Source organism: Orbicella faveolata, unplaced genomic scaffold (assembly GCF_042242905.1).
Source record: "Orbicella faveolata isolate gen_17 unplaced genomic scaffold, um_ofav_v1 contig_24, whole genome shotgun sequence".
Classification (NCBI taxonomy): Eukaryota; Metazoa; Cnidaria; class Anthozoa; order Scleractinia; family Merulinidae; genus Orbicella; species Orbicella faveolata.
The window spans coordinates 14,983,341-15,009,219 of NW_028301552.1; the positions used below are offsets into that span (position 1 = coordinate 14,983,341).

The window sequence follows — 25,879 nt, forward strand, 5'->3', positions numbered from 1 at the left end:
AAAGTAGGGCTTAACGGGTTAATTTGGCACCTATACTACTACTATAAATGAAACAATTTTTACTGAAGTAGATGTTAGCAATTCTATCTTGGAAGTGGTATGCTGGTGTCTTTTGTACATAGACAACAATCTTAGAAAAATCACACTATGATGAATTCTTGTCCCTGACACTGTGATCCTCAATTTTCAGCTCAACTTTCACTATGTAACATTACTAGGGAAAAGAGGTGTGGCCTAGCCTCTACATCCTCTGTCAAATGTGTGGCATGCGGTAAGGAGAATGAGGTGAAGACATCATCTGATCACAGGAGTGGCCAGTGCCACTGTGGAAGCAATCCTTAAAAGAGTTGAGGTAATGGACATCCCCTCCTCTGTACCTCATATGTCTCTCCTCTGTGGCACTAATAACTTATCTTCACATTCTCCTGCCACTATTTCTTCCACACTAACTAAACTTTTATTTTTACTGCAACAATAGTGTCTAACTGCACATATTTATTTCCAATTTTACTATGATTCAATCACCATACAGACGTGGCTTCTACTAACTCTTGTGTTTATTTTCATGTTCAAGAATTCTTTTCAGAATTTGTTTATTTCCATGAACTTCCATCTACCCTGTATAATCAAAACTTGCACAGGGCAGATAAACTTCATGTCACCACAAAAGGCAATGACATCCTTATCAGGTGGTTTCCCCACTGCCCGCCCACCTCTACCCCAACCAATCCAGAACCAATAAACCCTTCATGCACCACCCTCCAAGATGTTCCCTTTCCTCTCGTGATCACAGACACAGATTGGCCTCCCCTACCTGCACCTTCCCACTCCTCCAACCCAGCTATGCCATCTCGATGCAGATACAGCAATGTAGTACGACTTTCCCTGCATGTAACCCTATCAGTCCCAAGCCAGTTCCTAATCCCATTTCAGTACTAAGCCCTACCCAGCTGACTCCAAAATGCAGCCCTACTCAATCAGTCTCCAACCTTCTCCCAAAACCCAGCCCTGGACAATGCAGCTTGAGACCCACCTGTACCCAACTGAGCTCTAATCCAGCTCTGGCCAACCCAGATCCATGACCAGCCTAAAATCTAAACCTACCCCACCAAGAGGTAAACTCAACCCTACCCAGCAGAAGCCAAAAACCAACCCTACCCAACTCAATCAAAAACCTAGCCATACCCAACCCAATCAAAACCTTTAACCTAACCAAACCAGGTCAAATCCTTACCACACCTAAAAAGGTAAAAAGCCTTGCCCTACCAGGCCCAGCAAGAAACCAAACCCTAGCCAACCCAGGCAAAACCCCAGCCATACTCAGCCCAGTGAAAAACCTAACTGTACCTAACCTGAACAAATGCCCACTCAATTCCACTCTGAAAGTGAGCCTGATGCTTCTCTGCCAAAAGCAGATGAAGGGCCTGAAGTCAGATCATCAGATACCAGGTTGTCTTCCAAACGAACTATTCTGCAATTACCCGGTGGTGCAACACTGTTCTACTTATATTTGCAGCTGTGCTTTTCTTTTTTTCTTCTGGTTACTCTGGCACAGTGAGTGTGACATTGTCTTCCTTGAAATGATATTCTCTTTTCCAATCCTAATAACTAAAGGCCTTTTTCAGTTTGTTTTATAGACGTCATACTGCAAATGATGGTCAAAACAACAACTACTAATGTCAAACAAAATAAGGGCTGTAGTAACACCTCAGCACTTTACAACATGACAACCTAATTTTCTACTAGCTCATTTAAAGATGCAATCCATAACTGTTATGTCACTTTCTTTTTGCATTCTGATTTGCAACTGCCTTAAATCTTCTGCAAATGCTTGATTACTCTCTGAATGAAATCTGTCTCACTGTCACTGTCAAATCAAGCCGTTCTGTCATACCCACTAAACAACTTTGCTCTTATCTTTTCCACAGACACTACTTCTCATTCAACGAGGACCATGTATTGAGTCATTACTTTTTCTTAAACTCCTGTACATGTATCAAAAAATCTATATTTACAAGATGTTCTATTTGTATCATTATGGTTATATTTGCTAGTCATTTCTATGGCAGAGTGTCAGCTAGATTAACTATTGATCAATGCTAAATGCCAGTTAAGGTATCTACAAAGTTTAATTATGTTTGTAAAACCTTTACAAGACCACACAAGATTTGTACAGGAAGAAATCGAAGATAGAATGTCACAACACCCAGAAACCTTCTCCTTACCTAATGTTTGAAATCATTTTAATAGTTTTCATATCAGTTTCAATCTTATCTTGTCCCCACACTTAATGACAATCACAGCCATCAACTTCAACTATAGGCATACACTGCAAGTACTTGTTGTTTTCCCTTGACCATTTTTGCACAACTGTCTCTAATTAACAATTTATATGTCTACCCTTATGGCTATCTGTCAGTTTGTGTCCATAGCAAACTAGAAGACAAATGGTTCTTACTAAGAACACCTTTCAACTTATCCCCATTCCAGACAACCACTCCAATGAGAATCGGTCCCACATTCTCTTTAATAGTGATCAAGAACAAAGCAAGTATTTTGGCTTTTTATCATGAGTATTTTTGCTCTTACCTAGTCTGCAGGTACTACCACTTATCCAGTAGAAGTTTACCGTAAGTCTTAACTTAAATTCTTTGATTGAACTTATTATAAAAAGCAGGAAAATCAACATCTTTAGAATTCTCAAATTCAAGATGATGTCCGTGGAGAGAGGTTTGTACCTTTTACGATCATCAACATCAGTTTATTTTTTCAACTGGTGCCCGTTTTATAAAGCTTGATTTGGCGTAGAAATTTTCCTAGAGCAATCATTTGCTAAATGAGTAAAATGATTGTTCTAAACAATTTGTGCACTGTTAGTTTGATGTAAAAAATAAGAAAAGCTCAACTGTGCTCTGTTCTGTTGTATAGGAAGGATCGGTAGACCACGAAAGGGGGAAATAATAACACAAGACATAGTGTAGAGTTTCTTCCCGTCTTCTTGTGCTGTCCTGTTTCCTAAGTTCCTTACAACAGAAGGTTATCTATTGGGATGTTGATAGTAAATTAAAATAATCCAATATATCAATATATAAGGCAAAAATTTTGGGATATTTTGTAGTGAAAAGACCAAAATTGCATCATTTCCACCATGTTAGATTGCATTGTAAAATTGAGCTGAGCTGAATTGCATGAATTAAAATAAATCTGCATGTGAAAAAGACTTGAATGGCCAATTTTCAGTGGAATCAATGAGACTGTTTCTTCCCACTTCTCTCCCTACTCCACCGTATTTACGTGGATTGTTCTTTTTAGGCAGTGACGTAAATCAATTAGCTGGTGCAGGACAAGCATTCTCTTAAAAACTTCGTTCCGCTGTTATGCAGTGTCTCTCTCCAGGGGGCGGGAAGGTGGGAGACCTTGAATCCAGGGATTGTTTTTTGTATGGTCCTGTGCCTGCACTCACACAGCTCAGCAGACTCCCTCCACCGGAAAAAACCACTGAGAATGGGTGAGGACTGGGAACTAGACAACTGTCTACCATCCTGCTGTTGCAATTTCGTTGGCCTGTATTCAGGCTGTAGAACTTTTTGTTGAAAAATTTTGCATTTCCTTCTGTCTTCATTTTTGGGAAGTAGAAGTGCTGAGTACTTACCATGCCAAATTTATTTGAAATTTGCACGGGAAGTCAGATTATTTTGACCTTATTTCTTGGTTTCAGCTGTCTGCCATTACTTGATTCAGAAATGACCGAGTGTATCACAAACTAGTTGGCACCAGTCAAGCAGAGAGGAAGTGACATCATATACACAATGTAGCAAAACATCATGGCCAATTTTTCATGCAATCTAAGATAAGTGAGACACCTTTGAAGAGCTTTTCTGGTGTTTACAATCTCTAAAATAAGAATAATATAATAATTTAATAACTTCTATGACAATATTTACATTTACTGATCAACAGCGCTTTACAACTTAAAATACTACAATGAAATTCAAATTTGCAAAACTAATTACGGTGTATGTACATTAATAAACTAGAATATTTATAATTGTGATAATAAACTTAATAAGTAATACTAAAATGAGTGCATATCAAGCAAGATGCACTTTAAAAGCTATAAAAAAAAATGAGTGCCTCCAAGACTTTGTGTAGTATAAGATTGCAGCCGAGTCTCCGATAAAGAATTGGGCATTTCAGTGCATACTTCTCCATCAACAATAACATCTGTACAAAGTGGGAAAGATTTGTTTGTCAACAGCGAAAAAACTTCAACCTTGGCCTATGTTCACTGCATTTCAAAACTGATTGTTTTACCCATGCAGTCCATGTAAAGGGAACTGAGAGATGAACAAGGCCAGGATCAGTTCCAACCATTTGGAAGATAACCTCAGATTCTACAAGGGAATGAAGTAAGTTCTCTATAGTGGTAAATAAGGTGAATTTTAACCAGTGTTTTCAAGTGACACACACAGTCACTTTCAAGTCTTTCTCACAGCTTATCTTAGCATATTTTTGTTAGTTACTGTCGGTTTTACATTACTCTAGAGACAATTGAATTTCTGTAGCAGGGCTTTGAGTGGCCTACTGGAAAAATAAAGGGTTAAATATAGGGTCTTTTTTTAATTATAGGGTTAATACAGGGAGTCAAAAATAATTATAGGGACAATATAAGGATATTTTGAAGCACTTACAAGAGACAATTCACAAAACTACAAATATTTATTCTGCTATTTGCCAAGAAAGTTTCTAACATCAATTTCATCCTGTTATTTGTGCAAGTTTACATGAACTTTTAAATATCAACATGCTACTCATCAATGCATTTGACTGTTCTTCCTTCAGCGTTCTAACAGTCTAATTGAGTAACAACATGAGTTTACTCTGATATTTTCACTTCTGGGTTCATACTCACCTTGAAAACCCTTTAAATTCAGCAGTTCAATTTCAAGGGCCTTGAAAGTACTTGAAATTGGTTTTTCGTCCTTGAAAGTACTTGAGTTTTATTGAACGAGATCAAAAGATCGAAACGCTTAATAGTTTTAAAGTAAATGAAAGCCAGTGAAAACAAATGGTATACACTTCTCAAAATGCTTACAAAATGTGGAAAAACACTCGTTTTGTGTTCCTAGTGCTCTCTCCTTACTCTCACGCATATCCATTGAGCCACAAAATACACAGCAAATGTCTGGTTTGCAGGTGCTTTCAAGCTCTTGTTGTCTGGCATTTCTGCATGTGCATGTGTTTATGCCCAAAACATAGCTTTCAACACTAAAGAAAAGCCCTTGAAATTTCAAAGTAGGGTCCTGGAAAGTCCTTAAATTTTTGGCCTGAAAAAGTGTGCAAAACCTGTCATTTACTCTCAGGCAAACAAAGTGCTGCTAACCATTTGTACAATTGCTACTAAAGGCAATATATATGAGAATTTTGATTCTGTTTGTTTTTTTATTAATCATCATATTGAAAAGTGTTCATCTCTGGAGATATATTGTAACTCCATACTTGCCCTCTGAGCAATATCCAGACAGTTACTTCTTCTAATGTCCAGAATTAAGTTTTCAATGCAAGTTACGTAACTTTAATCCAAACAGACTTATTATCACCTACTTTCAGCTCATATGTTCCCCTTCAGTTTAACTTCCACAACATGTTACAAGTGGACTCGTAAGTCACACATGTACACACCGCAGACCTATTATGCTTCCCACAAAAATTCTTATGCCAATCAACATTTGCCACATTCATTTCCATAGAAGGTCAAACACATGTATAATGGCTGGTGACCAAGTTCTAGTGAACCAATCAGAAAGCTAGAATTACACTATCCAAGGTTTTTCTCTTTAATAATTATTATTCATTTTTATTTCTACTAGTATTTATTATGAGTATGTGTGTACATGAGTCTAAGAGGGGTGTGGAAATGAGGTGGTGGTGGTGTTTATATTTAAAATCAGTGCAATTCTCTTACTCTTTCAGATTTTCCCCCATCTCTTTGGAGAACATGTGAGGGATGTGGTTGATAAATCCATCTTTGAACTCCCTGAATGGCTGCAGATTCTTGGAGACAATCCTAGATACCAACATTGAGCAATCTACCTTAAAAGTCTGTACTGCCTTTGCTGGAAGTAGCAGAGGGATGGGCAAATCAGTGAGGTATGCCTGAGGAAAATGGTCATTCAGTAAAGGATCACCAGTCACCCTGCCCTTAGTGGCATACTGATCTGTCCCATGCACGGATTGGTTTGAACTTGTCTTTGTTTGAATTCTTGATTTGATCATGGCTGGAGTGTTAGGCTTGATTCTCTCAAATAGCAAAGGGCGTTTTGCAGGCAGTAAACGCGCAGGGTTTTCCTGCGAAAGGGATGACTGTGTTAAAGTAGATGGTGAGCTATAGGCATGAGGTTTTTTATGTTTCTCTGCGGCGAAAAGATGTTCATTCATCTCAAACAATGCTCTCTGTGGCTTTCCTCCTCAGAAATTAGCACGATGACCAGTGTTGCTCTAGTTGGATTTACAATGAACATGGCCACCACCTTGCCGACTTAAACCTCTTCCGTACCTCTCTGTGAACATATGCAGATGCAATCCATCAAAAGTGTGCAGCATTGAATAACTGCTGGGGTGTTGTTGATGGGACTGTCCGCCTTATTTGCTGCGCACTCCAAAATCAGCAAATCATCTGCAATGAAACAAACGGATAAATGCCTTGAAGTTCCAATCTATTGTAACTCCAAATGGTCTTACTGCCAACTTATATGGCCAGTTAGGTCAGTGGAAAATTCCATTTAAATGGTAAAAACCAAAGGTAGTTTTATTTCCTGGGTTATCACAGTTCTAACCTAAAGGAAACACTGTTATTTTTGTACCATACTCTGTATTTGTAGGTAAATTATGTGCTTGTTATCTGTTAAACGATAATTGAAATTATAATTTTTCTTAATAAGAGTACTGCGTAGGGTAAGTAAAGTGTGAGTGAGGTGGTGGTTTTGGAAGGGGCTATTTTGATACATTTTAGGAGATCTTTGAGAGGGAAAGGGCGGATCTTGAGAGAAAAAGACAGGAGCTTAACATAATTGCAATGTTGTTGTTTTATAATATCCTTTATTTTTTGTCTTTCAACAGGGCAGGAAGCATGACAGCGTGATGCTTGCCAATTCTGGGGTGTACATCATGTTGGCTAGGAACTCTTTTGACCTGGCAGGGCACCCTTTGTCCCTGTACAGAGACCCTGCATGCCCACTGACAGCCCATCCATTGAATTTGCTGATCGTTTTCTTTTTCAGTAGAAATAAAATTTTATTATTACTATTATTATCTCCAAGCTCCCTTCAGAAGTACCATTCTTACCCAGCAGATGGGAGATTTTAATAATTCAATGAGTGCTGTTCATTCTTCACTAGAGCGGCTTTTCAGTGCCATTGTCAACAATTTTAAGTTTCTTGATTAACAAAAACTTAAAGATAGGTTTGAGCTCGGCAAGAAAAAGTTTGTAATTTCTGCTTTGCTCAGGAATGCTAACATGCTTGCATGGAAACACCACATCCTTTTTCTTTAATCTCAACCCGCCAAATATCTATGATTATTTCTCTTAAAATATATGTTACTAACAAGCTGTGTCAGTTTGGGACACCCTTAATGTTATCTTGTGAAATAAACAGTTGACAAACGTTTTACATTGACATAATTGAAAAATATAAAATATCTAGTCACAGAAAATGCCAAACCAAAGCTACCACACCCAAATCATTTTATCCCTGTAGAACTGGTCAGGTCAATCTCCAAACTCCCCTTTGGGGATTCTGTTATTTTCGTACTAGCTGGGTCATTCAAAGGCTCCCTGTTGGGAAATTATTACTTATTGTTTAGTGGCCCTTCTTGGGTATTTTGTTACAATACTGATGTGTAGTGATTCAGAGGCCCCTGTTGGAGAACCTGTTGTGCTGTGGCAATTACATAAGTTTTGTCACTAGTTTAATTGTTTCCAGTCTAACTTGCTGTAGCTGATTTACAGTTTTGTACACCTATTGTTTTCTTTCCATCTGTTACGTAACCTGTTTACCATTCATTGTTGTGAAAATCGTATTAAGTTGAGAGTTGTTTATGCACTTTTTGTAACTGACGAAGGTTGAGAGCCCGAAACGTTTCATAAAGTTTTACATATTTTTCATCTTTTTAAATCAAAAGTTGTCCATTTCTGGTCTCTTTTTAACCAGTTTTTACATACATATATACATGTACATATTCCTTTTGATAAGACAGGTCTCCATGTGGCAATCCAAGAGCATAAACTTAACAAACATAATCAAACTGTGTTAATTAATTCATTTTTAAACTGTACATTTCTCGTAAAGATGGTTGAAAAGGATTTGTTGAAAAAACTTGATTGTATTCTCCAAAGTTCGGTGGTCCTCTCATGTAAGCATCTTGAATTCATGAAATCACCCCTTTTCTGATGCATTGATAATAATTGGGTAAAATAACTGAACAATAAATGTAAATTATTCCCTTCACAGCACAGTCACAGGCAAAGAGTGCTCAATCATTTGCAAAAGAAATTTAAAACTGTTCATGAGGCAGAGGATGCTCATGGCATTAACAGCGATTCGTGCCTGGCAGACCCAGAAATGCAAAAAGAAAACCAAGTCCCTCTTGCTGGTATTCCAGAAAAAGTCATAGATATGGTTAAAAAGTTAACAGGTTGTCACCTGCCAATGCTTGCTACCCACATCTTGAAAATCTGGCAGTGCCAATTCTTCAGTCCACTTTACTGAAACTGTTGCCAAATGTTCTTCCCAGCCTGTGTGTGTCTGATGTGACTGAGTTGCTGTCCTCATTGTCCCATAAATCATCTCGTGATGCTCTGCTCAGTGTCGCTGACAGTCTTGTGAGCAGTGTTGCATCCAAGAGTGGCCTTTCTTGGAATGTGAAGGGGTTCCTTGACACTGCTTGCAGGGCTATGTGTGAACAGGAGCCTCATGAGAAACCAAATGTGGTGTATTTTTTGTGCGGATGCATTGCTGACAAGAAAGAGGATAGAAAAACAATCAATTTTGCCTCTGGATCTTATGCCCTTTGGACTGATTCAATATCAGCTGGATTTCTTTAACGGAACACAAATTTGTCAGGTCATTTTTTACTCTGAGGTTTTTTGTTTACACTTTTTTTATGTGAACATGTTTAATATTGACACAATGGTAATATGATATCATAAAATCCCACATTAAAGCCCCCCCCCCAGATATAAGACCTTCTATTTGCCAACAAAGACATTATTCCGGGTATAAGCCCCTCTAATGCATGAGTGCATTCCTTTTGCGTTTCTTCATACTGCAAACATCAAAATTTTTAATTGAAAGTTACAGGGTAATAGAGCAATAGAGTAATAGCTCTAAATGTAATACCACGTTATCTTTAATTTGCTTCTCAAATACATTTGACCTCGCCACTCTGAAATTTTTCTTTTATTCCGCTAATATGCCCTGCTTGATATAAGAACCCACCCAAAACTCCGTGTGAAGTTATATAAGCCCAGCCCTTTAACATGGGATTTTACGCTATTGCTTTGCTCCCAGTTAAACTACGGGTCAACACATTTCAGATAAACACCTGACCTCAATTCATTGTTATGCTCTCATCTTTTTACTTTTTATTTCATATCAGATTTCGGAGCCTGAAGATTTTAGGATGTGGAGAGAAACCATGGAGTCGGAGTTTGGAGGCAAGTTTAAGTGCCTTTTTAGGGGGCAATGTGGAGTTCATGTGAAGTGACTGATATTGGTGTTCCTCAAAAAGTATAGAAAAGAAATAAAATGAAAATGATTTCATGTTCCTTTTCTGTCTGGCTGTTACAACAAGTATTGCAATTATTATAATAGTACCAGATGCAACAACTGCAATTATAATTACTGTGTTATCAGTGTTATTTAATGGAGACTGTCACAAAAAAATTGTTTAGTTTTTATACCATTAATTTACTTTGTGATTTAGTGGGAAAATTACACCGATTGATGTTCATAACAAGGGACTCTGGATTCTAGCATATTTGTAGTCCTATTTGGGGATCATTTCCGGTCTTGGGATGATTTGCGGTTGGGAATCATTTGCAGTGCTGTACATATCAAATGCTATCGATTGGCAAAATTTGATGACAATTCAAAATAGAAAATAGAAAATAGACCTGAATAGGCGAAAGAGGAAGGGTCTGGGTTGTCGAAAGGTCTGTCTCCTTCAAACTCTTTGATCCCTCTCTTTCTATGCTACTGCGGAAAGATAACATAAACAAATTTAGTCAAATTTTGCTCTTTGTTCTCACGAAATTTGTCGTAAACTTCTACCAATACAAAGTAGACTGGAAGGGAGGTTTCCGGTCTTTTGGTCTTCAGTTTTGTTAGTCCTAGTGAAACTGAGTAAGTATAAAACAAGTGGAGGGTAAACACCTTTTCTGTGTACTAACATGTATCATACACATTGGTTTTACCTTTAGAGTAAGCAAGAAAATGCAGCTGAATTGAAGGCGACTAAACATCCTGCTTCCAAAAACCAAAACCGGAAACAGAAGTTTAAAAAAAAGGTATAGTCAGACACTTTTCAGTCGTTATACACAGAACAACCTCTGGCTACAAAAAGTTACAAAAACTTGTCACTCTGAAAATGCCCTGTTTTTTTTGTGTGTTTTTTAATTTTTTTTTTTAAAAAATCAAAATGCTTGTCTTCTCTCTCTCACTCTGACTGTGTACTTTAAAACAGGACCCAACTTGTGGCACCGCCCAAGGCTTAGCAAATCATAATTTGACTGGCATACAAAGTTTTCCCAAATTCACTTTGCAGATGACAGAATATTACATGACACGCATTTGATTTGTTGATAAGAGGAATCACGTTTCCTATCTGGTGCTAATTAACTGGCAGTCATTGATTGAACAGTATGAGACTGTCAGGCAGGCAGTTTTGATTTCTATTTCCTAGATGCCCTGAATCACGCAAAATGGGATAAACTGTCACACTATGTATGGAACTTTCACAACAACAAAAAGTTTATAGCAGAAGTGCACTTGTTTCAATACTTGAAGATTTTGCATTAATTTATGAACTACTGATTTTGTTTTAGGTTTCAAGTTCCACTAAAGATCTGACTGGTACATTTTCCAAATAGCCAGTCACAACTGACTTGACGACTTCATCACCTGAAAAAAAAAAAGGTATGTACTGGAACATAATCTCACAATAGTGGAAAATATGGCCTCAGCAATGCCATAAGATTTGCTGTTGGTAAATCATTTTACTTCTTAGAAGGAAGCATACTAACAGAAGATATAATAAGCACGCTTCCGGATATTATCGAACGTGAAAGACCATGTTTGAACATATTTCCAAACACCAAGAAGAGAGTTCAAAAAAAAGAATTTACACAATGGTAGTTGCGTCATCCAGAACGGAAATATTGTCTTAATGATAAGAGCAATTTTGGTGATGACTGGTGACCAGGGTATAGATTTTGACTATTTTGGCATGGAATAGGGTAAGGTTTTCAAGATGTGGGATGCATAAACTGGCCCAAATTTTTGGAGCATACCCCCTCCAATCAAAGGGATTCTGTGGTCAACGTCACTCTGAATTTTCCCCAGAAAGCAGATTCTCTGTAATTTGTTTTATTTATAAATTAGTTCTATTCCGTTTTTGTCCAACCAGGGACAACTCCAGCAGAAGCAAAAGCAACGAAGAAATGCAAAACACCAAGAAAAAATAACGGAAGTATGATCCAGGTATGTGGGAAAGCGCCCCGGTACACATCATCACCCAGTTGCCAAAGGGCATTGATGGTTGAGTTGTTTACAACATAACCAATATCAGTTATGGTTGTTACAATATGGACACAATAGATTGTTTATTGACATTGATATGATTCACATGACATTTGATCATAGTATGATTGGCATCACTTATATATTTAATACTTTCGATAGCTCACGGAACGTGTAAGATCACGAAAGTTAGAGACTTGATTAGAAGCACTTTCGATTGACTACTGAAGAGCCGTTTGTACGTCTCCTGATAGTAGACCAAACCGAGCATGTTACAATGGTCAAAGTAAAAGGGCAGCACTTGCTACAAATGGAAGGAAATGAAAGAAAAGCAGCCTCACTGAATGGAAAAAATATGGTCCTATGCGAACACTCTATAAGATATATGGGTCCAAACTTGTGGTCAAGACTTTCAAGAGATGAAAAGAACAGTGATACCTTAAATTCCTTCATATCAACTATAAGAAGAAGAGACATAGCATCTTTAGTTGGGGATAATTGTGAAAACTGTCCCTTATGTTTATCCTGACCTGACTTTCCTATTTACTTATTAATGTTTTAATAATTACTAATTAACTTTTTAATATATACTTATTTATTTTTACATTCATAACTTCTTTTTTTGTGTCCCCAATTAGCAGCAATGCTAAATACCCCTGACACGTTAATAAAGGTTTTTGTTGTTATTGTTGTTGTTGTTGTTGATATTCTATCTGTAATGGATCATATAAATGCACAAACGAGACATGCCCATTTAGAATGGAATATGGAGTTGTAAACAGAACTCAGTTCAAGCATAATCCAAATGGCGAGGAAAGCGTGGGTGAATATGTACCCTGCAGTGCAAGGCAATCCATAAAGGAAGGCAAAAAGAGCATCAGGGTATTCCACCTGGGTGCCCACACTTGTCCACTGTTGTCAAAGCCAGAAAAACCAAAACAAAAAGTGAATGAAATGTTCAAGAAAAATCCCAATTTAACACCAAGTGAAATGCAGTCTTCTTTAGTGTCGGCATTACGAAAAGGGGAAGACTGGAAAACAGTGGAGAGCACAGCGGCAAACATAGTGGACAGAAAGTGATCTCAAACCAAAAACAAAATGCCAAGAAAGAGATTCATCCCAGCAGCAAAAACTTTGAGGCTGTTGTAACTTTTAAATCATATTGTGATGAGAAATATAATCTTCTAGTGTGCAGGTCAATGACAGTCGTGGTAACCTGGATATGCCTTCCTTTGTTTTTAAGACAAACCGCAAAAGAATGGATATTGCCATCAAAATGAACAAGGATGGAGACCACTTTCTACAGGAAGAGTATTGTTACTTTGATGGAAAAGTAAAGTGATGCAAAAATTATGTCACCTTAGCAGCAAGCACATATCATCCACTTCTAAAGAAGCAAAGTCCCTTAGCTACAGTACTGTGCAAAAAGAATCCAAACGAAATTCGCTACTTTTCGCGACTTTTCAGTGCTTTTCGATGAAATTTAAAGAAATTTCAAGTGAAACGATTTTTCGTATGAAGTTCGACGAATTTTTGAAAGGTCTATTGTTTTAATCAAAACGATAATTCGGGCTCTTCTTCGCAAGACCGCGCGAATATTCATGCGAAATATCGTTGAGAGTAACGAACTTTCGAGAGTAAGAGTTCGCAGTGCAGCGAAAAGTCGCACAAAAATTCGCTCTATGAACAATGTTCAAAAACAGATGTAAACATCCCTCTGTATTTAAAAATTCAAACTTACCCAGTTCATTAACTCTCCTGAGACTTCATCTCCATGCTCACAGTGTGATGCAAATGGTCGCGTAAACATGGCAACCATTGTTTATATCCATACATTCAAAGATCGATCGTCAGTTACTCCTGAGCAATCATGCCCACCGTATCAAACTACACGCATACTCGAATTGAGTCTCTTTATCGACAAAGTCTTCATCCAGTGGAGATGTTTAAGGTGTTAAAAGGAGATTTGAAAGTCAGTTTCGCAACGGTCACGCGTATAATCAAGAAACTGAAACTCACGGGATCCACGAAGAGAGGAACGAGTACTGGAAGACCCAGAAAGTTAAATGCTGAAGCCAGAGCATTTATAGAAGATCAGATGCGGAAGGATGATGAAACAACCAGCCGCACGATCCAAAAGAAGTTAGCCAGACGTGGAGTCGTGGTCCATCCATCAACAGTGCGGAGATCCCAAAAACAGCAGGGCTGGACTCTTCAACGATCGAGATACTGTCAGCTGATTAGAGATGCGAACAAAGTCAAACGCTTAGAGTTCGCCCAGAAAGTTTTAGAGACCGGCGATACTTTTGACAACGTCATTTTTACTGATGAATGCTCAGTCTCCCTTGAACAATTTCGCCGTCCATGTTACAGGAAAGTCGGCGAACCTGCAAGAAGAAAGCCTAAACCAAAGCACCCGCTGAAATTACACGTTTGGGCTGGAATAAGCAGACAAGGTGGGACGAAAATTTGCATCTTCGAAGGAATCATGGCCGCTGACCTTTACTGCGATATCCTTAAAAGCCATCTGGTGCCTTTCATCAACGCACAGCTCCCGGATCACCGCTTCATGCAGGACAATGATCCTAGGCACACTTCACGAGCAGCCAAAACATTCTTTGAAGAGAATGGGATCAACTGGTGGCCAACCCCCCCAGAGAGCCCAGACCTAAACCCAATTGAGAACCTCTGGCACGAGCTGAAATACTACCTGGAAACAAAGGTCAAGCCCCGCTCAAAACAGGAACTGATCGACGGCATTAAGAAGTTTTGGAGGAAGAAGGTGGATGCAACGAAATGTGCGAGATATATTGACCATGTCTTGTACAAAGCCATTCCAGCTGTGGTTGAATTACATGGAGCAGCAACCAAGTACTAAAAGTTCTTGATGAACTTTAAAAAAACTGCTCCTTTAGGAGCCACCAATCTGAGGAAAGTCAATGACCAATAAAACAGAAACAGTTATCTTTTATCCTCTTTTACCTACCTTTGTAGCATAAGAGTTCTTTCTGGGACTAGCTCTGAGTATTTTGGCTTCCTTTAATTTTTTTTTATAAGCGAGTACTGATGGTGCTTGCTGTTACGTGGTAAATTGCTAAATTATTCGCTAAGAGTTCGGATCAAATTTGGCTTCATCCCGCTTCACATTAGTATTTGAAAGCAATGTTTCCTTGCAATATAAATGTGCAAAACAGATCTAGAGTTGGCAAATGGATCATCGTGATGTCAACAAGCAAGTTTAACATCCCGAGCACCCAAATATTACCAAAGCAAAACAGCGCATTATAAACGATAACGAAATCGACGAAAGAAAAAAAAACACAAAACAAAACAACGCATTGACATATTAAAATTATCTTTAAATCTGTTTCACTAAACTAAAGATACTGTTTACTTCAATGGAATAGACTAAAGATAATTTATTTTATAAAGACACTGAGTCCGCAGGATGCTTTCAATAAGAGTTTAATTCACTGAAGCTAAGCAAAACAGCACTGGTTGACACTGATTAACGTGCCGCAGTGCCTTTCCTTCAACGAAACCGACTCAGTAAACAATGAACTATTAAAATGTGGACCGATTGAAAACACACCTCCCCGCATCTACTCCAGATTAAAATAAAAAACAACGCAACAAAAAAAAAATTAAAGCAACTTGTTTGCACATTTAATAAGAGCTTCTCTCTCATTCAATAGAACTGACTCAACAATAAAGTGTGACTTTATTTTTAAGAAGTCGCAAAACATTATGAAAAACAACCCATTGGCGCGCTTTTCAAAGGACATCTTAATTCAATTCAAATTCAATAGAACCGATTCAACAATAGGGTGTGACTTTTTCGGCAAGCTTTCTCTCCTCGCCTCTCAGAGATGTACTTCAATTTTTTTTTAGCAGTTAGTGCTACATCTGTTAAACAGATTCGCTTTACTTTATGTTCCTCGCAAACATCTGAAACCACTTTTTCAGAAGCTGTGCGTATACACTATAATCTTGTTGACACGCGAAGGGAAGGTCAAACGTATTGTTTCTGATTGTCTTCGTAATTAGTAAATCTGTTTGTAAACTCCATTGTTGCTTATAAATCTAAATGACAACAAGACGGTAAACATGATAATAACTACAGAAGCCAATCACAATACAGGGTTTGTGATCCAAATAGCCTTTCAAAACGCTATAAAAAGGTCAACCTAAAAAAATTCAGTTATCACTTGCTACGCTATCAGAACGAACTCAACTGTAACTTCAAAAACCATGAACAAGCAAATCGCTCGAGTAACCTGGAGTCGAGGTTGTTATTCTGACATTTTTCGGACTGCAATAGTAGAACCGTCGCCGATTAAGGAGGGTCAGCGGGTCCGTGTTATCTGGGGGAAGTCGAAAAAGGGATATTCAGCAGTCTTGACTTGCTACCCATTAGTTGAGGAGCCAGCCCCTACTCCTGTCCAGCAAGCTCTTCCCCAGCGTCGAGCTAAAGCCAAAAGAAAACTGGTAAGTTGTATTTTTCTCATTTTCACTGTTCCTTTTTTCCTTTCATTGTTAATAATTTTATTTACTCTTACTACAAACTGATGACTGATGATGCCTGTGACTATTTAACGCTGCTTATTTGCCCTTTTCTCAGCTGTCTGACACAACAGAATCCCCCGAGAAAGCAAAAAGAGTTAAAAAGGGAAAGGAGCCAGGAAAGGAGAAACCAAAGGAGAAACCAAAAGGAAAAGTATGTGTTTAACAACTGCCATGTTTTTTTCGCTAAATTTCTTTAATTCCATTCATGCTGAGCGAGTTTTCTTCATTCGTGAAATTGTCTAAGGTAAGATCCACTGCTAGCTGTGTCGTTGCATAGCGTTAACTATACCGTATGGCACGAAACTTTGGCAGGAGTTTAAATTTACGGATCGGTGATTTTTGTATTTTGTGGGATCTAATTTTTGGCCTTTGTAAAAGACTGGTTTTCCCTGGAGGGTTTTAGTTTATCACAATTACTGTAACTGATATACCTTCAGACGATCATTTTCTGTACGCTTTTTGGCAGCTACATCGCTGTGTACCAAAGGCAATTTCATCGTTTTATTTCTGAACGTTTTGTTTCTAATTTCATCATTTTGTCATTGAATGGAAGAGACGTTTTTTGTATGCATAATTCCGCCAGCGAAGTAAATTTTTCGGGGACTTTTTAATGCGGGAACTTTTTTGCCGGTGGAGGAAAAAACCGCTAAAATCACGAACATTAAAACCCCATAAAATTTTGTGCCACATGCTATTTATTGATAGCATATCAAGTCATTGCAAGCTACTTTGTTTATTGTGTTAAATATATGACCGATCGCTTTCTGCACTATAACTAACGAATTATTCTGAGATCTGCATGTGAACCGTTGCCGTTTGGGAAGCTATAATAAGTTACTACTGAAATAGAGTTGCGACTATCATGAGTCATACACTGATTGTTTTACTTGATGTTTCAGATCCTTGCTGCTGAGTCACCCAAGAGGGTTTCCCTCATTGAAGATTCCATGGGTGAGAGTTCTGACTCCGACGACGATCTTCCACTGTCATCAGCTTTAGTTACAGTTCACCCGCCTGAGCCGACACGACAGCCAAACAGTTACCCGCGAATTCCAGAAGACAGTAATTCTGAGACCAAGGCAAAACAATCTGGTGTCAGAGAAATGACAACAAAGGCCATCGACACATTAAACAGCGCGATCAGCAGTGTAAGTAATCATTGTTTATACTTCTTGTGTGCAGACACTGTTTTACTGGGAGACCTGTGCTTTGTTCTGATGAAGGGCTAATGCGTGTAACATCAGTTTCACAAACTCGATGCCGCAGTTAATTTACCTAGATCAACTCTAATTTTTGAAACAACTGTTTCTGCATAACTAAGTGTTTCGCCCGCCAATGAGACACAACAGTTTCTTCAGAAACTAAAAACTTGCAATTGAATTGCTGTATATGTGATTGTAATCTGGATTTAAGACATTTTTGTATCAAAAAGCAGTTTTTCTTTCGGCTAAACGACAGGTTTGAGTCAGTTTAACTTTTGTGTACGAATATCTTCACCTAATTAATAACTGACTGAATTGAAAAAACAAATGAATCTAGACTAAATTATTTTCCAATATCAATGTCAGTAACTGCAAACAATATCATAATTAGGGGAAATGTTCACATGTGTGGTCACTAACATAAGTTTTATTATTGTTTTAGGAATGCCAACGAAATCTTGAGTCAGCATCAGAAATGCGGCTGATTAGAACCATTCTGGAACGGCTGGAGTGTTCTTTCGCCAGGCAAGAGGCAAAGTTGGACCAACTGCTACAGTCCTTGAGTTCACAGAGCCTTCCGCAGCAGCCACAGCAGCCCTTCAAGCCACAGCAGGTGTCCACCCCAGATGTTAGTAACAGGCAGTCTTCAGTGGAATACCCTTTTATGGCATCAGCTTATTCCAGACCTCCTCTATCAGACCATGGCGTTGCATCAGTCCTTCCAGTGATTCCATTATTTCCGGAAGTGGACAGATTTCTGGAAGATGTTTACCCGATGGACAGAGAAATGCCAGGTATGACAAAACACACGCTTTTAGATTAGCATGCACAGTTTTCGATCTGATTTTTTTTCTAAAAGAGACAGACGTCATTTTTACTTATCGTCTGCGGCATGAATTCTTCGTATTTTTTTCAACAATGGAATCATTGCAGAATATGTAGGAGTATAGCTTTTCCACTGAAAAATTAAACAAATCGAATGTGGCTTAGCGCTGTCTGTATTCGACAACGTGTACGTGTCATTACAGTGGTCACTGTCAGTGTCTTTCCTTTTAGAAATGGGCACAGTTCCTGTCGGTGGGTGTCGTGATGTCCGACTAGAAAGAGCGGAATATGATTTTGCCAAAGCTGCAGTAAAGCTGTCACAACTGGTTTTACGCTTGGTGGATAAGCTGTTTTCAAAGGACGTCTTAATGCGCTCTACCGTCCACGGCACAAAAGACTTTGATGCTTTGACCAGAAGATTATAGCTGCGATAAAGGGTAAGCTTAGTTGACATATTGAAAACGCCGGTCTCTGACAACAAAACAAAGTATGTTTAGGCTGCTAAAACATACTGTTATGAACTTGAATATACCGTATTTTAAAAGAAAAAAAACATAGCATTACGTTTGTCTTATCATGACCTAAATATACTTAAAGGAGCTCAGTCGTGGTGTTTTGAGTTATTTTGGCCGGGTACAAAATTTCCGTTTCACTGAAAGAGACCTGAAAATTAAGTAAATTGAAGATAAAAAGACACCAAAGAGATAATAATAAACCATAAAGGAACAAGGATGGTTAAGGATGGAGAATTTTCACAAAACTTATTCATAGTTTCTCTTTTTTTCCAGCGGAAGTTGTGCAGACATTCGGATACCAGTGCCGAAATTCTGAGGAGCTGAACAGGATCTGGGAAACTTGCAAAGTTAGCATCGGCAAGAGATGCCAAAACACCAGAAATAAAAATAGACAAGCTTAGGCATTTTTTTTTACCTCTCAACAATAGGCACAATGTTTCTATAGATCTAGGTTTGGGAATCTTTTTTTTTCACTTTTGCTGTTCTATTCTTGTATTTGTATTTGGCAATAAATAGACAAGATTAAAATCCATGTTTCGTCATTATAATGTAATTACCGCATTACATTGACGGCTAGTTGGTAGAAAATATATTCTGGGCCCCGCCAGGATATATTTTCTCCCAACTAGCCGTCAATACAATGCGGTAATGCCGTCTCAACCCTGTGTTTAGTTTGTATCACAATTTAACCATTTTTTGATAAAACTTTACTCGGCAAAGAAAAAGCCGAAGAATGTAGACAATTTATCTTCATGCAAACAGAAACTTCAAAAAGCGGTTTCTTTTGTGCACTTTCACTCGCGCAGTGACTCACAAAGCGACTACTTTGAATGATTATAACCAATAACTTGCCTTTCATCACCTACATAAAACCCCCTTTTAAATTAAATAGCTCGTAGACATGAACTAGTGTACACTTAAAGACGTCTGAACTGGAAAAGTTAAGTTTTTGTTTCATACCAATACATGTACGTCTCGTTCGCCTGTTACAAACACACACACAACTCACTGAAGACTGGGACCTACCTTCCTTATATGGAGGGCAAACAATGGAATGAAATCCAAAATGGCGTCAGTCCATGAGGGAATTCGAGAGCGCATTTCCTGACGTTACCGGCGCACGCTAAGCATTCATTTTACGGCAGTGGAGGTTAACACCACGCCTTGACAGGAGACTCGACATGTTGAGTTGTTTGTGAATGATAAACGGCAAAGGAAAGTCGAAGGACTTCACGACAGAGGAGAATGTAAGCTTAGATAGAACGTTATTGACAGTCGAACTGGTAAGGGCATCACACTGTTGTATCTCTTCATACACAAACTATTGATCGAATAAAAGTTAAGTTTGTAGGTTTTTGAAATATCTTGTGAATTCTTTTGAATAGTTTCATTCGGGTTGTGTTGACACTCAGCTTCATTGCTTAAGCTTAATTGTTTTGAAGGTCATCGAAGGGCTGTGTGTACAGTTGTCAGTTCCATTCATTCATAAATACCATACGCTTACTGACACTCAACGAAATATCGTTTCGGGATTGTGATTTTTCGTTTAGCTATGCGAATTTTCGTTTCATTTCTGGTGAAATCTCATCAAAATACCGTTCTTAGATTAGCGAATTTTCGTGTCGCTCAACGAATTTTCTTTGAAATATCGCCCGATAAATCACGATTCTTCGCTTGAAATTTCTACGATATTTCGCGGGAACAATAGCCGAATTTCGAGGAAATTCATTTGCATTCTTTTTGCACAGTACTGTATCATGGAGGCCGAAAGAAAAAATTCTGAAAATATAGAACTGTTCTGGATTCTCTCCAACGAAGCTTACAAAGTTGTTGCTGGTGATGACACTGCATTTCAACCCAAAAGGCTGGTGTAAAGACATGGCTGGTGCCAACATGAACGGTTTGCAAAAGGTGTTTGGAGACAACGTCCATACACGCATCAAAACTTGCAAATTTAATTTTAAGGAAAGCAGGAACAAAATGGAAAGGAAACGCAATGATGATGATGGAAAGGTTTTCAACGAGCTTTGCAACCAAATGCTGGCTTCTAGCTTAGACGATCTATGTAAATACTAAAAAAAACCTGGAAGAATTTATTGAAGCAAAGTCTGAGCGTCAATTTTTAAATTCCTGGATTAAGTGGTGGGACAATCGAAGAGTATTTATTTTTGGTGCCTTCACACCAAAGAATGCACCCAAACTGAACTTGGCCGAGTTTATCCATGCTGGATGGAGCAATCGTGACTCTCCCAAAGTTTCTCTATTAGACGCAGCTCAGATGGATGCAAAAGCAGTACTTTGCTCGCTGCTGAGTCAAAGGCCATTGAAAAGGGAAGCTCCATAGCATTTAGGCAAGGCCCCTCTTTACAGCAAAAGAAAGCCAGAAGTCATCATCAGGAACTAGCCCGGGTGGTGCAACTTGGAAAAGATATTGTCTCCTTAAGTAATTTCCAAATCGACCCCAACTCTGGGCATCGCCCACCACTTGCAAAGAAAATGAAACAGTACAACAAAAGGCATACGAAGAAAAAAAATGAACAAAACTCCTCACAACAACCATTCACATGCTCCCAAGATGCCCACACATTCATGCAACAACCATCCGTACCAACACCAACACATGTCATTCAGCTGCAAAATGCAACTGATGTGACAGATGATCAGTCTCAACTCAATCAGATCTCTTCAGCAAGTTACTCGCCACAACCTGTTTGTGTACAGGCTAGTAGCCCTCGTCATTCTCACCTGTGCAGGTCGACCCAGTAGCAATGAGAGACCCCTCACACCATTTGTCTGATCCAGGCCCCTTAAATCAGTTTCTATACGGTGCAAGTCATTTTCACTCTCAACAGCAACACTTCTCGTCTACTTTGAATAATGTTCGACCCCCTGCAGCTGCTACACCTAGTCCAAATGTCTGTCATCAGCCTCTTTCACAACAAAAACCAGCAGGAACCAATCCACATTATGGATTTGGCACCCTGTATGTGTCTCAGAGAACTATGCAGGGAAGTTAGCATTCTCATCATTCTCCTTATAGATACAAACTGATCGAATTGCCTTCTTAACTCAAAAAGTGTTACAGCTGTGGCTTGAAATTTTCTGAAAAGTTTTGACAACCTCCGCATAATATTGTGGTCAAACATGTAGACCGTAGACTCTTAAGGAGGGATGAGCAAACAAAGTTTGCGTGCCATGGACTGTGATGTTTTTTGCTCGTATCAATGTTTCTTTTTGTCCCGTCATACAATGCATTTTTTTCCATCATCATTAAAATGCAAATTGCAAATGCGGATATAGGCAACTGGTTATTTTGTATTTTTTTTTTAAATTTTGGGGAATTTTTTTGATACCCACAACTTTTACCCACACCCACATCCATGACCCACGACTTCCACACACAACGGTTAGTCATACTCATGCTTTTTCGGTGTGGCACATAGCTGTTTGGAAAACATTTTCACACAGAAAGAGTTCAAAGATGGTTGGCCCAAACTTGTGAGGTACAGTATTAAATCAACTTTGTTAATAACATTATGTATGTGAACTTTGAAAAGAAATAATGAGACAAGCTCAAAAATAAAATTGTGGCACTGATGGACCTGCAGTGCACCATGGAGGATGTATGCCACATGACAAGTTTACTTGAAAGTCTTGTACAGAAAAAAAACAAGAGTACGGATATTTACTTCTAAGCTTTTTAAAATTGCCAATTGTAAATCCAATATACTATTATTTCATTAAGGGAGAATTCCAAGCGCCCGAGTTGCAAAACCCTGCCATTCTATTACTGGACAGAGAATGACAGATTCAAAAAAGGAAATCTTCATTCATTTGATGTCATCCCTGGTCAGGTGGACAATGAACAAGGTGATGAAGGCAGTGAAGAAGATGGGCCCCACACAAAGGGAAAGTGTGGCACACTTTGTCTCCGGTAGAGCATTCCTACCAGCAAGGAATGATCATACAGTTAGGCAACAGCATCACCACCCTAGGTCAGGAGTTTCTCCCCCCTCTGGTTTTCTGTTTTCCATCAAGGAAGAAAATGAATGATTATAATATTTACAATGCATTTGTGATGACAATGCAATCTTTTATCCCAAACCTCTAAAAATCAAAATACCATTGAAGCCAAAAACTAATTCAGTACTTGACAAAATAATGAAGCTTTATTTTATTGTAGGATGCAAAAATTTAGTTACCTGTCCTATAAATGCTACTTGACCACCATGTACTCTTCAGTGTGTCAAGCAAAATCACATGAAGAGGAAATAAAACAAAGGATAATTTATTGTTATCTAATGAAAGCCTACTTATTAAAAATTACCACAGGTGCCAAGTTAACACATATGAAGGTTTAACACCCATTTATATATCAATATTAACAGCTACATCTTCAGTGATTAGCTGTCCTATTTTCAGACCCACTCTCTTGGAAATGTACAAAGTAATCATTTATGTGGATAAGTTTGTAACAACAACAGCAGAAGTGTCAAGCTACTTGATTACTTGACTAAACTACTACATCTAAATACCACTGAAGCCAAAAACTAATTCAGTACTTGACAATATTACCCATAATCAGTACTAATGCGGTACTTGACATTATTACCCATAATCTGTCATAACTGCAAATTTCTTTATACTCCTGCTGAAATTAAAATTCATGGAATAAGACAGGCCTTTCCAACAATCAAGGTGTGCAAAATTTACCCAAACACTCATGAATGCAAACCTGTTTTCAACAGCACTGATTTCAACAGCTGCTTTGGAAATCCATTTGTGGAATAACATTACAAGTTTGCATGTCCATAGTCAGGGTTTGGGTTGTGAGAGGGGGAATTTAATGAGGTTTTAACTTTCTTTTAAACCTGGATAACAACAGCCCCCAAATAAAGAATGTAATACAAAACTCAGTAATCAAAGTTCATGGATTTGAGTTGATTGAATCCTGACTTTCCATAAAATTTGAACAAGGAAAGGTGAACTACCACTACTCATGAAACCTTTCAGAATAATTTGCATATAGTTGAATTATACTCCAAAACTGGTTATACAAGGATGAAGCTGAGCAGATCATTACTGTACATGGTTAAAGTGGAAAATCTAATCGATATGGTCATTGTATTTGTAATTGGAATCTGTAGAAAGTCAATGACCAATTTTTGAAATTAGCATTTAAGGGTGGTATAGCCAGTCATTCAAATCTGGAATAAACACAAATCCAATGAACTTGAATTCCACCTTCTGAATTTCATTGTTCTTAATTGCAACAACTTTCCTCGACTTCTCTTTGGGGATGTAACCAATACGGTACCAGTCATTGTCTATGTATGCCTCCACTATAACTGCATTCTTATCCCTGATGTTGGTAAGCTCCACGGTCACCTGTAAATTTATGTCGTCATTTTGCAATTGAAGTTGCTTACACTTGCACAGAGTTTTCTGGCAGTCCTTGTGGTAGCTGCTTCCTTTCAATGCAAAGTACTCAGCAAATTGTGCTGTTTCCTCATCAATCTGAGTTTCACCACCAAGTTGATCATGTAGAGTGTCACTGCCTTCCTCTTCCTCAGACAGATCAGTTGTATCAGTGCTTGACTGACTGGATTCTTGTGTTGCTGAATCCATTCCATTAACTATCACATTTCCAGAGGATGGGTATCTCTACCAAGTACAGTTACACACCACCACTTCCAGCCCAGGTGTGTGGCAGTGGATCCTCCTCCTTGTGACCCAACTTGGGTGGAACTTTCACCACATAGGAATTGGGGACCACTTGACATTCCACAACCACAGATGTTCTGTTGTTTGCCTGTACATCAAAGAGGAAAGATAAACAATACCTATCAAAATTAACTTTTTTTAGGTAATATCTACTTGAATCAACAAAGACAACAACATTAAAATGCAAATGAGATGTTTCTCATAACAAAGACAAATCAAGACAAAGCCTCATTTTTTATGATTGGATAAATGGAGCACATGGCAGTCAGAAACTGTGAAATTTTAACTTCAAATTACTCCAAAAAAAATTTGGTAAAGTTCGCAATAATCAAGAGAAAGAAATTATAGTGCTATTAGAAAACAAAATGGACTGGCAATGTTGGCCATTGACTATTTGATCAATCGAATACAAGGCTAGGGTTATGGAAATTTCAAGATCATGAATTGTTCAAACACAAACTAAACAGAGCAATGAATGTTGAGAGGCTCAGCCTAATAATACAACTGTTAAGCAAGTCTGACAATTTTTCCTCGGACAGTTCAGTCCAATCGATATCTACAAGAGAAGTAACAAATTATTTCGATCACGAACTGTTTGAAAACAAACAATGGAAATGGGCCTCGCTAACTTCAATAATGTTGAATAAACTATAAAGCTACAATTAAATGCCAAAGCAAAAACCAAGAAATGAATTGCTGAGAAGCTTACCTTGATATTACAACTGTTTATCACTTCCAAAAGGACTGGAGATGGGCAATTCTTTAGACGATTTATCACTTCCTCCTGAAATAGAAAGCCGCACATCCTTCACTTGGCAATTTTCTCGGGGAAACTGACGTGGCCAAGAACTAATTTCACTTGAACACAGGGAATTGTTCAAACTGAACACCTTCCTGTGCTCCAAGATCAAAGCAATGGAGATAAATAAGCTTTCTTTTGCAAAATTTTGGAGCAGTTTGTGACACGGCTTTGATGAAATCCATAGCAAATGATTATTTTGGTTGGCATAAATCTTACCCATGTGAAATATTTTCATTAAAAAATTGATCCAAAGTTTCAAGAATGACCCACTATCTTGATTATGGAATGTGGTAGGTGAAACGGTCAGCGGAACGTCGACTGACGTCATAGCGTGAAACACAATTGTGCAAGGTTCGCGGGCTTTTCAGTCGCAAAACTTCAGTTGCTCAGCTCATGAAATATTATGTAGTTTTGTTTCTATATAATCTCGCTGTGGAATAGTGATAA

The 25,879-nt window shown here is 38.3% G+C and overlaps 3 pseudogenes across 1 annotated transcript; 2 read left to right on the forward strand and 1 right to left on the reverse strand.

The window, feature by feature from the left end:
- The window catches only part of LOC149110556 (uncharacterized), a 71,438-nt pseudogene extending 48,479 nt beyond the window's left edge, over positions 1–22,959 (forward strand).
- On the forward strand, positions 17,202–18,790 carry LOC149110560 (uncharacterized; annotated as a pseudogene). The gene is made up of 3 exons (XR_016207730.1): positions 17,202–17,512; positions 18,009–18,360; positions 18,623–18,790. The product of XR_016207730.1 is annotated as an uncharacterized LOC149110560 (transcript).
- Positions 22,960–23,776: 817 nt separating the features above from the next.
- On the reverse strand, positions 23,777–25,698 carry LOC110047337 (uncharacterized; annotated as a pseudogene).
- Positions 25,699–25,879: the final 181 nt, after the last annotated feature.